The sequence below is a fragment of the Apium graveolens genome, chromosome 8, assembly GCF_009905375.1.
Source record: "Apium graveolens cultivar Ventura chromosome 8, ASM990537v1, whole genome shotgun sequence".
Taxonomy (NCBI): Eukaryota; Viridiplantae; Streptophyta; class Magnoliopsida; order Apiales; family Apiaceae; genus Apium; species Apium graveolens.
The window spans coordinates 92877040-92888266 of NC_133654.1; the positions used below are offsets into that span (position 1 = coordinate 92877040).

General features: G+C 36.6%; 1 non-coding gene across 1 annotated transcript; it reads left to right on the forward strand.

Moving 5' to 3' along the window:
• Nucleotides 1-907: 907 nt before the first annotated feature.
• Nucleotides 908-1014, forward strand: LOC141681796 (small nucleolar RNA R71). Its single transcript, XR_012559219.1, has one exon. It is a non-coding gene; the product is annotated as a small nucleolar RNA R71 (small nucleolar RNA).
• Nucleotides 1015-11227: the final 10213 nt, after the last annotated feature.

Sequence of the window (11227 nt, forward strand, 5' to 3'; positions counted from 1 at the left end):
CTCCCCTGTATTACCCTCAGGCAGAGTGTGTTCAATAGTAGTCTTCCTTGGTTCCGCCGCTTTCTCCTTTTGCTTAGCTTCTTCATCTCTAACTTCAGCTTCTCCTTCTTTTGCCTTTTCAGCATCAGCAACTTTCCCAGACCTTAAGGTAATAGCCTTGACTTGCTCTTTAGCTTCCTTCTTGCCTGGTACTTCCGTGTCACTGGGAAGTGTGCCAGGTTGACGATTGAGCACTGCATTGGCTATTTGACCGATTTGATTTTCCAAGGTCTTGATAGAAACCGCCTGACTCCTGCATAACAGCTTAAGTTCCTCAAAATCAGCACTAGTAGGTGCAGTTGCACTTCCCTGTTGAGGATATCATTGCCCTTGAGCATACTGCTGTGGTTGCTGGAATCCAGGTGGATTAAACTGTTTACTCACACCTTGCTGATATGGTGGCTGAATAGCATTCTGATTATTACCCCAGCTAAAATTTGGATGATTTCTGTTGTTAGGATGATAAGTAGCTGGTACAGGCTGCTGTTGTCGCTGATAATTATTCACATATTGAACAGATTCATTGACAAGAGAACACTGATCCGTAGCATGAGAACCTGCACAAAGCTCACAGACCATAGCTATTTGATTAACTCCATATGTAGCTAGAGAATCAACCTTCATCGACAGCGCTTGGAGCTGCGCTGCAATAGCGGTGGCTGCATCGACTTCCAAAATACCTGCTACCTTCCCAGGCATCATCCTCTGAGTTGGGTTGTGATACTCATTTGCAGCCATAGTCTTGATAAGATTATAAGCCTCAGTATAGCTTTTGGCCCATATGGCGCCTCCAGCTGCTGCATCGAGCATGGGCCGAGATTGGGCCCCCAAACCATTATAGAAACCAGTGATCACCATCCAATCGGGCATTCCATGATGTGGACACTTTCTCAACATTTTCTTGTAGCGTTCCCAAGCTTCGCACATAGATTCTGTAGGTTGCTGCGCAAACTGAGTAAGAGCACTCCTCATAGCAACAGTCTTTGCCATTGGATAAAACTTCACCAGAAACTTTTGCGCAAGATCTTGCCAAGTAGTGATGGACCCAGCTGGTTCAGAATGTAACCAGTCCTTAGTTTTATCCCTCAGTGAGAATGGGAAAAGCCTCAGCTTGATAGCCTCATCAGTCACGCCATTATACTTGAAAGTGCTGCAGATCTCGACAAAATTCCTTATGTGCATGTTGGGGTCTTCAGTCGCAGCTCCTCCAAAAGAAACAGAATTTTGCACCATCTGAATAGTGCCCGGCTTGATTTCAAAGGTGTTAGCTTGAATAGCCGGATGAAGAATGCTTGATTGAATGTCATCAATTTTAGGCCAAGAAAAGTCCATAAGAGCTGGATCAGCCTGAACAATACGATCACCCATGATTACTGGTTCTTTCTGCTCAGTTCTTGAATCCGAATCTTCAAAATCTATCTTCTCCGGAATATTAAGAACTTCGCCTGTCTCCTCAGCTGTATCTAAAGTCCTCTTGCGAGTACGAGAACGAATTTGCCTAAACGCTCGCTAAAGTACCTGAAACACAACCAGAAACAATAAGTAACAACTACGTCCTAATCACTGAGTCCTAACGACCAATGATGGTAAGTACATAAACTAAATAAATACGCCGAGTCCCCGGCAGCGGCGCCAAAAACTTGTTAGGGCGGAAACACGCGCTAATAATACACGCAAGTATACGCGTTCGCAAGTAATATATAATACTTTCTAGTTCGTTCCCACAGAGACTCAGACTAATTATTGTTTAATTAAACTCACGCACCAATGTATGATTACTTCTCAATATTAAGACACTAATACTTAGAATTATTGACTAAATATTAACTACAATTAATTACTTAATTAATCACTTAAATAACACTTTAATTAACAATGTTAAAACACTCATGAGATCACAACTTCATTACTACTTCCTTCAATAGTTATTGTTATTACCCTTAGCATGCAACAGTGATGATATTAATCGAATAACACGAAACTGATAAAAGCCAACTTTCATTGTACTAATACCATTCTACCAAGCATCCACAATTAAGATAGAAGTTGAATAGGCATCAATTATGTTGAGTTCCTATATGTCTACAGAAATTGACAACATAACGATTTAAGCACAAGTTATTCCTTTTGATTACACAGGGCGAATAAAACTGTTAGAGTTATCCACTAATCATGCACATCATACATGAACCTATGCTAGCATGGCAAGTTCTAAATCTCAAGATCCACCGTCGCTTCACAAGAGATTAACACCCTATCTTATATGTTCGCGACGCACATAAGACGAATACGCACAACCAATACTAGATATCATACAATCATCACACACTAAGATATTAAACAATTATCTAAAGAATTCCATAGTAAATCCGTTATGACCCCATGATCACGATTAGCCCATAATAGCACTTATCGTCATCATGAGTTCATATGAAATCATAATAAACAAACACAAGAGAATAATAACTAAACTAATTATATTAAAGCAGGGTACGTCACAAGAGTAATTAGGTTCAAAGTAAGAAAACTAGCATCCAACGTTACAACGAAATAAGAATCACAAGAAAATATGCTTCCTCTTCGTTGCTGTGTGCTAAAACGGTCTTCTTCCTTATCTCCTTCGCTCCTTGCTTAATACCACGATCCAACCTTGTGGAAACGTCTCTAAATCTACTTATATAATAGTCCCATAAAACTCAGATTACATAGAAGTTGGAAGCCAAACAGAAGTAGAAGTCTAAAATATTTTATCAAAATTCCTGACCCTGCGCGGCCGCTCAGCATAGCTGAGCAGGCGCTCAGCCTTCTGCGCGGCCGCTCAGCATAGCTGAGCGGGCGCTCAGGACCCTACTGGAAAATTCCTGAGTTTGCTCCGTTTCTTCGCTGTAATCTGCCCCTTTCTTTCCTCTCGCAATGGTGAACACATGCCAAGGCTTATTCTTGATGATTACTCCTCCGAAATGCAACTAATACCCTAAAATGCATAAACACTAGAAAAAAGCATCAAATACACAAAATACTTGATTTCAAGGCACCAATTTAAGCTATTTTAAGACGTTCTAAGTGGTATAAAATGCCACTTATCAGTTGGTGACAAATTTTTATCAAAAAAACCCATCTTCTTATGGACACCATAAGTGAGAACATCAACTGAACTTCCGGTATCTACGAGAATTCGGTAGATGTTATTGGTTCCAATATTGACCTTTACCACCAAGGTATCAGAGTGCGGGTGATAAATCTGTTTTGCATCCTCCCTAGTAAATAGGAAGTATTCGCTTTACCCATCAAAATATTATGGATGACGATTAACTAGATGATACACATTAGTGAGAGGGAGCCCTTTAGCCTTGTGGGAATATCTTTCTATTGCCTTATTTTTGTTGCCCCTATATGAGGTCCTTATATGAACATATGTATGCTTCCCTCTCTTGTGCCCCATACTGAGGGCTCATCATTCTTGTCATTTGGTAGGGGGAACTTCATGGTAGCCGATTCCCCCTGTGTTGTGCCTTTTTAACTCTCGTATATCCCACTCTGTGAGCTTGTCATTACGAATCAGGTCCTTTATCTGCTCCTTCAGTTGCCAAAATATACAGTTTCATGCCTTATATGCTCATGAAAATCATAATTTTTTGTGGTGTCCTTGGTTCCGAATTTATTCATTAGAAGAGGCTTTTGAATATGCCCTTATTCGCATTTACCGCATATATTTGTTCAATGAAAATGACCAATGGAGTTTAAGTGGGATCTCTTTTATCCCCCGTCCTTCCTTGCTGTGGGGACCTATCCCTTATTCTTGGATCCCTCCTTGGGCTGGCACTACGACCTCTACCTGTGGCGCCCTCCATACCCGGGTCAGAAGTTTGGGATCCACAAAACACACACACAATATATAAACCTGCTTATAACAATAATAATGATAGTTATATGCAGTGACCCTACTTACCTTCATCCATGGATCGCAACAGGTTAAAGTATGCACACAAGCCACAAACACACACTTATATTACAACTGTTCCAAATCCCAACTATTTAAACTTACATCTAAATATTAAACATTCTTACAAACTTTTAAACCTAAACTATTACAAACGTCTTCATCTAGTTTATTTCGCTCAACCTGGAATGCTAGCTCGCGCACTTGATTGGGGATCCTCGCTACCAACAAGTTCCTTCTTAACTGGAAAAGAACATAAACAGAATCGCACAAATGAGCTAACTAGCTCAGTAGGTCACAGTGATAATACTGAGGTTAAACAGTGATCAAAATGAAATGATTTAGGGTATCAAGTTTCTTTATAAGCAATGATTAGAATTGGATATTCAATTTTTATTTTAAAAACCAGGGTTAGGTTGTTGATCAGTCACGCACTAACCCTGAGCAAGGCATATAGCTCTGCTCTAATTACTGGATTCAAGGCACACAATGGCCTAACATGACCATCAATCTGGTATGACCACGAATCTGGTCCACATTTATAAAATAATCCAATTCTATAATAATAACAGAATAAACAAAGTAAAATAATAAACAGAATCATAAACAACATTGGTTTTCAAGCATAAGGTGATTCACAATCTTCAATGGGATATAACAAGGTAAGTACAAAGATTGGCTATCAGCCGGTAAAAGAATTTGACAACAGAAAAATCAAGGTCTCGTGGTTATAAGGATTAGTTTTCTGATGCATAAGGTATGGAGGTTTGTATATTAAACAATTCCGGTTCAGTGATTGGTATTTAGTTTATATGTATTTGTGGAGTAATATCATATTTGTGGTTCATATCTGGGTATTCAACAATCAATGGTTTACAAAGAATAAGGCTTACGGATCAAAGATCAATAACTGGAATCAGGGTTAAATACTTCAAAGCACTTGTCATATAAAATAGACTATTCCAAACACGTATCAAGATAGTTTAGGAATCACTTGCCTTATTTCAATTCGCTAACGCTTCTCTTGCTTTCGTTCACTGACTCCTAATCCCTGACTATCTGCTTCCCCCTTTGTATGCTTCACTTCCTCTACTCAGACATCACAAGTATCTATCAATACACTTTCTCACTTTATTCTATTCGTTATAAGCTTCTATCTACCCTTCATATCACCCAAATCTGACTTATGGATTGAAAGTTATGATTAAAACAGTCAAACAACACACATATATGCATATCGTACACCAATCAGATCACATATAACACATAGCACGTAAGATATTCGATAAAATACTTTTTCAAATACGATTCAGGGTTAAATGATTTTTCAGAATTAAAACGGGTCGTTGAATCATTTATAAACAATTAACAGGGTTTGAATACCCAAATCTAACTTTAAAATCATTATATAATAATTATCAAGCCTTGAAAACAATTTAAAATAATATTTTAAATCTCAAAACTATTTTTTGGAATTTGTAAATCAAAAGAAATAATTAAATCTAATTAATTAATCAATTAATAATTAATTAAACAAATTAATCAATTATTTTCAAATTAATTGACCAATTAACTAATTAATAATTAACTAAAATTAATTAACTATATAATTCAGATTTATTTTTGAATTAAAAATATTTTTTTGAATTAAAATAATGATTTTTGGAATTTTTAATAATTAAAAATGAATTTCTGAAATTAAAATAAATAGAAAATATGATATTTATAAATTTTTAAAACAGGAATCCTATTTTTGAAAGATTCTGAAACTTCAGGGACCAAATTTTATCATCTTCAATAGTACAGGTACTAAACTGTAATTTTACAGGGGTTCGTCGGAAAACAATCGGGCTTCGCCAGAGATGACGTTCCCGGAATTGTCACACCACCAGGAGCTCCACATCACATCTCTAGAACACCAGGAATCTATTCATGCAATCAAAAAAACCTAATAACCCCTAAGTTGGCCGGAAAAGCTTGAAAAAATCTCATCGGACGGCGAGTTCTTCTTTGCTCCAGTCAGGCCAACTCCGGTATCGTCTGTTCATGAAACCACCACCAATCGATTCCTCTTTTCAATCTCTACACATCCATACCAACCAACCAATCTAATAACCCCTAGATCAAAACCCCCTAAATTTCAATTAAGGAAATTCAAACTGCCTATAAACCCTAATTTCATAATTCGAAATTAAAACACAAATTTGAGCATGTTATTGAACTCCAAATGACTATTATGACATACCAAAATGACCAGAATCAAATTATCTGCAACATGCAAGCATAAAATCACCCAAACAACATCAAAAACAAAAATTCATAATTTAATCCAAAATAATTCAAATTTAAATAAAATTATAAGAAATTACCTTTTAATTCTGCAATAGTATGGTTAGTAGAATCTGATAGTAGGTTTTAAGAGCTTTGTTTTGACTACTAGAACTCCAAAATACGATATTAATAACGCCTTCAAATTATAGTTTGATTCTCAAGAACACTATGAATATATTGATTTTCTCTAGAAAATTATATATTTTACTGACTGCAAATGATTTTCTGTACAAAATAAAATACGGTAAAGGCTATTTATATTTACAGAATATTGGTACCTTGTTGGATCTTATCGGATATAAAATATACCATTTATTTGACAAAACAGATCCAAATCGGTACCGGTTTTAGGATAATTATCCAAAACTATACATTTTATAAATACATACTTGGTTTCAGCACTTTGGTTACACGAATTACAAGAAGATAATATAATAGTTTAATCAAAATATCCTGTTTCTTGAAAGTATGGGTTTTACCAATTTACCGAAACGAATATTCTATCGAAAATTTTGCGCCAGGACCCGCACAGGTAAAACCGTACTCCAGATCGAAGAAGTTAAAACAAGGAAAATGCTCAAAATATTGTAATTGGGTTCAGAAGGAGTTTTCCCGAGACTTCCGGTTTATAAAAACGTAAAAATGGTTGAAATCGGTTGGTTCCCGATTATACAAAATAGTTTATAATTACACAGAAAAATAATTTATTAAATCCATAAATTATTTATAAAATCATATAACAACATGAAAATTAATAGAAAAAATCACATTCTAGCTCCCAGGTTGATTTTTTAACCTTTGGGTTTCTCCATAATACTCTTACTAACTTTACAACTTTATTTCTTATTACCTTCTCTCACTTCTCTGGAATCTCTATCGGATTCTCTACATAAGACAAATCTGCCTAAAATTCTATCGGCTCGTACTCAATTACATGCCTGGAATCTGGATTATACTTCTTAAGCATCAATACGTGAAAGACATTATGAATGTGCTCCATATGCGGGGGTAATTCTAGTTCATAGGCTACCTTGCCGACACGCTTCAAAATCTCAAAAGGTTCGATGTATCTAGAACTCAACTTTTCTTTCTTTCCAAATCTAGTCAATCCTTTCCACAGTGAAACTTTTAACAATACTAAATTTTCGTCTTCGAATTCCATATCTTTCCTTAATTGATCTGCATATTTTCTCTTACGGTCTTGGGCTGCAATTAACCTTTTCTGAATAACTTCAACAACTTTTTTTCTCTGTTGCACCAATTCGGGTCCAATATCTTGCGTTCTCCTACTTCATCCCAATATACTGGTGATCTACATTTACTTCCATAAAGAACTTCGTAGGATGGCATCCCAATGCTGGCATGGTAACTATTGTTGTTGTTGTGAATATGTTGTGTACTTGATGATTACCTAAACAAAACATCTAAGTAGATTTTACTTAGTGAAATAATGTAGCACTCGACGGATAAGAATTATAATCCCGGCGGATAACTCATTATAGTCCCGACGGATGATTAACTTATTATCCATCGAGTGAGTAGCTTATGTAATAATAAGTTTGTAGCACAGTGTTGTATGCACCTTTGTATAGAATCTGGAGTAGCATATAAGTCATGTTGAATTTAACTAGATATGCAGAATAGGTTGATTAACTGTACATAAGCAATGTCTTGTAATTCTGTATAAGTGAAATGAAGTCAAGTGCCAAAATAGCTACCAACGGATGATTAACAAAGCTTCGACGGATAACCAAAATAGCTACCAACAGATGCTTAACAAAGCTTCGACGGATGATCAAATGACTATCAACGGATGTTTAACATAGCAGTCGACGGATGATTAATTAAGTCATCGACGGATGATCTGAAAGTCGATAGATGATCATATCAAGATTCAAACATCAGTTGAACAGTGAAATCTGACACACAGCCGTTGAGTTGGATACAAGTACACTGTGGAAGCCCATTAACTGGGTAATAGAGGACGAAAAGCAGCAAGGATCAAGACTGTTAGATTTTATATTTATTCAGTTCTTTTGACTTTGTAATCTTGGTAATATATAAACCAAGAGAGTAGCAAATAGCAAAATAACTGAGATAGCTAAGAAACAACAACAGAGAAATCTTTGTAAGCACTATCTTTAGCATTTCCTGTGTTCTTAGCAGTTCTATTTGTGTAAGCAGCTGTGAGCATTTTTGCACACAGAGTCCTCTCGATATATTAAATATATCTCTGGTGGAATTGTTTAAATCCACCAGAAAGTTTTTAAAGACTCTTGTTTTTAATTACTTATGTTTTGATTCATTCAAGTTTACATTCCGCATTGTGCTAATCAAAATAAATATATCCATAATCGAGTTGAACATTTTTATTTCAAGAAAAAGGTTCAAGAATTCCATTCAACCCCCCTTCTGTAATTCTTGCTATATTGTTAAGGGACTAACAATTGGTATCAGAGCAAGCTCTTAATCTACAAAGAGTTTAAAGATCAAAACAATTCAGTAAGATGAACAAGAAAGATGTTGGAGTCAAGATTCCTTTTCTTGATAAAGATAATTACCATCATTGGAAGGTAAAGATGCATCTTCATATACTTTCTCAAGATGAGGCCTATGTGGACTGCATAGAAAGAGGCCCTCATGTTCCTATGAGAGCTGCAACAGAAAATGAACCATCTCTTCCAAAGCCAAGGCATAAATGGTCTGATCCTGATATTGAACAAGTCAGGAAAGATAAAAAGGCCATGAATATTCTGTTCAATGGTGTTGATGCAGACATGTTTGATAACATCATCAACTGTAAGACTGCCAAGGAAGTTTGGGACACAATACAGATAATCTGTGATGGTACTGAGCAAGTAAGAGAAAATAAAATGCAGCTCCTGATTCAGCAATATGAGCATTTTCACAATGAAGAAAGTGAGTCACTCACTGACATTTTTAGTAGATTCCAAAAGCTACTAAATGCTCTTAAATTGCATGGAAGAGTCTATCAGACTAAAGACTCCAATATGAAATTTCTCAGATCTCTTCCAAAGGAATGGAAACCAATGACAGTCTCATTGAGAAACTCACAAGATTATAAGGAGTTTACTTTGGAGAGACTGTATGGCATTCTGAAGACCTATGAGCTTGAGCTAGAGCAGGATGAAAGAATGGAGAGAGGAAAGAAGAAAGGAGGATCAATTACACTAGTGGCTGAACTGGAAAAGGAGAAGGAAGTGAAGATGGAAGCTGTGGAATCAACTTCAAAGGCCTGTGAAAGCAAGGGTAAAGGGCTAGCTGCAGAAAGTGAAGATTCATTGAGTCAAGATGACATGGAGGACATTGATGAGAACCTAGCATTCCTTTCAAGAATATTTGCCAAGCTCAAGTTCAAGAAGAACTTTGGAGCTGCCAAGCCAAATAGAAACATGGTGGATAAATCAAAATTCAAGTGTTTCAAATGTGGCTTGGCAGGGCATTTTGCAAATGAGTGTAGAAAGTCAGATTCCAGTAAGAAAAGATTTGAGTCTGTGGATTATAAGCAAAAATACTTTGATCTACTCAAACAGAAGGAAAGGGCTTTTATTACACAAGAGAATGACTGGGCAGCTGATGGTTTGGATGAAGATGAGGATGTCAGCTATGTCAATCTAGCTCTTATGGCCAAGTCTGATGAAACAGAGACAAGTTCCTCAAGCAATCAGGTAATCACTACAAACCTTGCACATTTATCTAAAGCTGAGTGTAATGATGCAATTAATGACATGTCTACAGAATTGTATCATTTGCGTGTTACACTTAAGTCCCTCACTAAAGAAAATGCTAAAATCAAAGAAAACAACTTGTTTTTGAGTGAAAGGAATAATGTGCTTGAGTCCCAGTTTGTTGAGTTTGAGAAACTAAAAATTGAGTGTAGAATTGCCAAGGAGGAATTAACTGAGTCCTTGAAAAAGGAAGAAATTTTAAAGAAGCAGCTCGATCTTGAACAGGAGGTGATTAAAGCATGGAAAACATCCAGAGATGTTCATGCTCAAATCACCAAGGTTCAAGGAATTGAGTCTTTTTGTGATGAAGCCTGGAAAAGAATAAGGAGAAACTAGAACCTATTTTGGTAGATGGATTGCTGACAGATGTAGACTCGACCGATGATGAGAACTATCCGTCGGATAACAAAAAGTGTTATCCGTCGAATGATAAAAATCCTCATCCATCGGCTGTGAGCAAACCCATTAGCAAAGCCAAATTAACCAAGCTAAATGAAAAGTATGGGTCTGTTTCCAAGAACTTTGTTTCAGGAGAGTCAAGTCAAGCCAAGAAAGGGAAGAAGGCTAATGTTGGTCACATGACTGTCAAACAGTTAAGTGACAGAGTTGAGAAGATAGAGGTAAAAACAGAGACTAAAAGGAAAAACAATAGGAATGGTAAAGTAGGGATTAACAAACATAATAACTACACACCTGACAAATGTGCTCCTAGAAAAATCCGTGTCAAATGTGGTAGTGTAAATCATTTGTCTGTTAATTGCAAATCTGCCATGCCTACTCCCATGTCTGTTCAGCCTCAATTTTCTAACATGAATGCCATGCCTCCCATGCCTGTTAATGCTATGCCTACACAGAACATGAATGCACAGTTTGCTAATATGCTATTTGCACCTAATCCATATTATGCTTCATACAATATGCCTCAAATGCCATTTAGCATGCCTTACTGGAATAACATGTTTGCACCAAGCATGCCATTTCCTGTTAGCCATAACATGCATGATAATTCTGTTGCATCTAGTGGTTTCAAAGGCCCAACCCAAATGACTAAGGAAGAATCTGAAATTCCTAAGTCAAATGAGTTATGACCTAAGAAACAGAAGAAGAAAGTTAACAAGGCAGGACCCAAGGAAACTTGGGTATCAAAATCAACTTGATTTGATTTTGA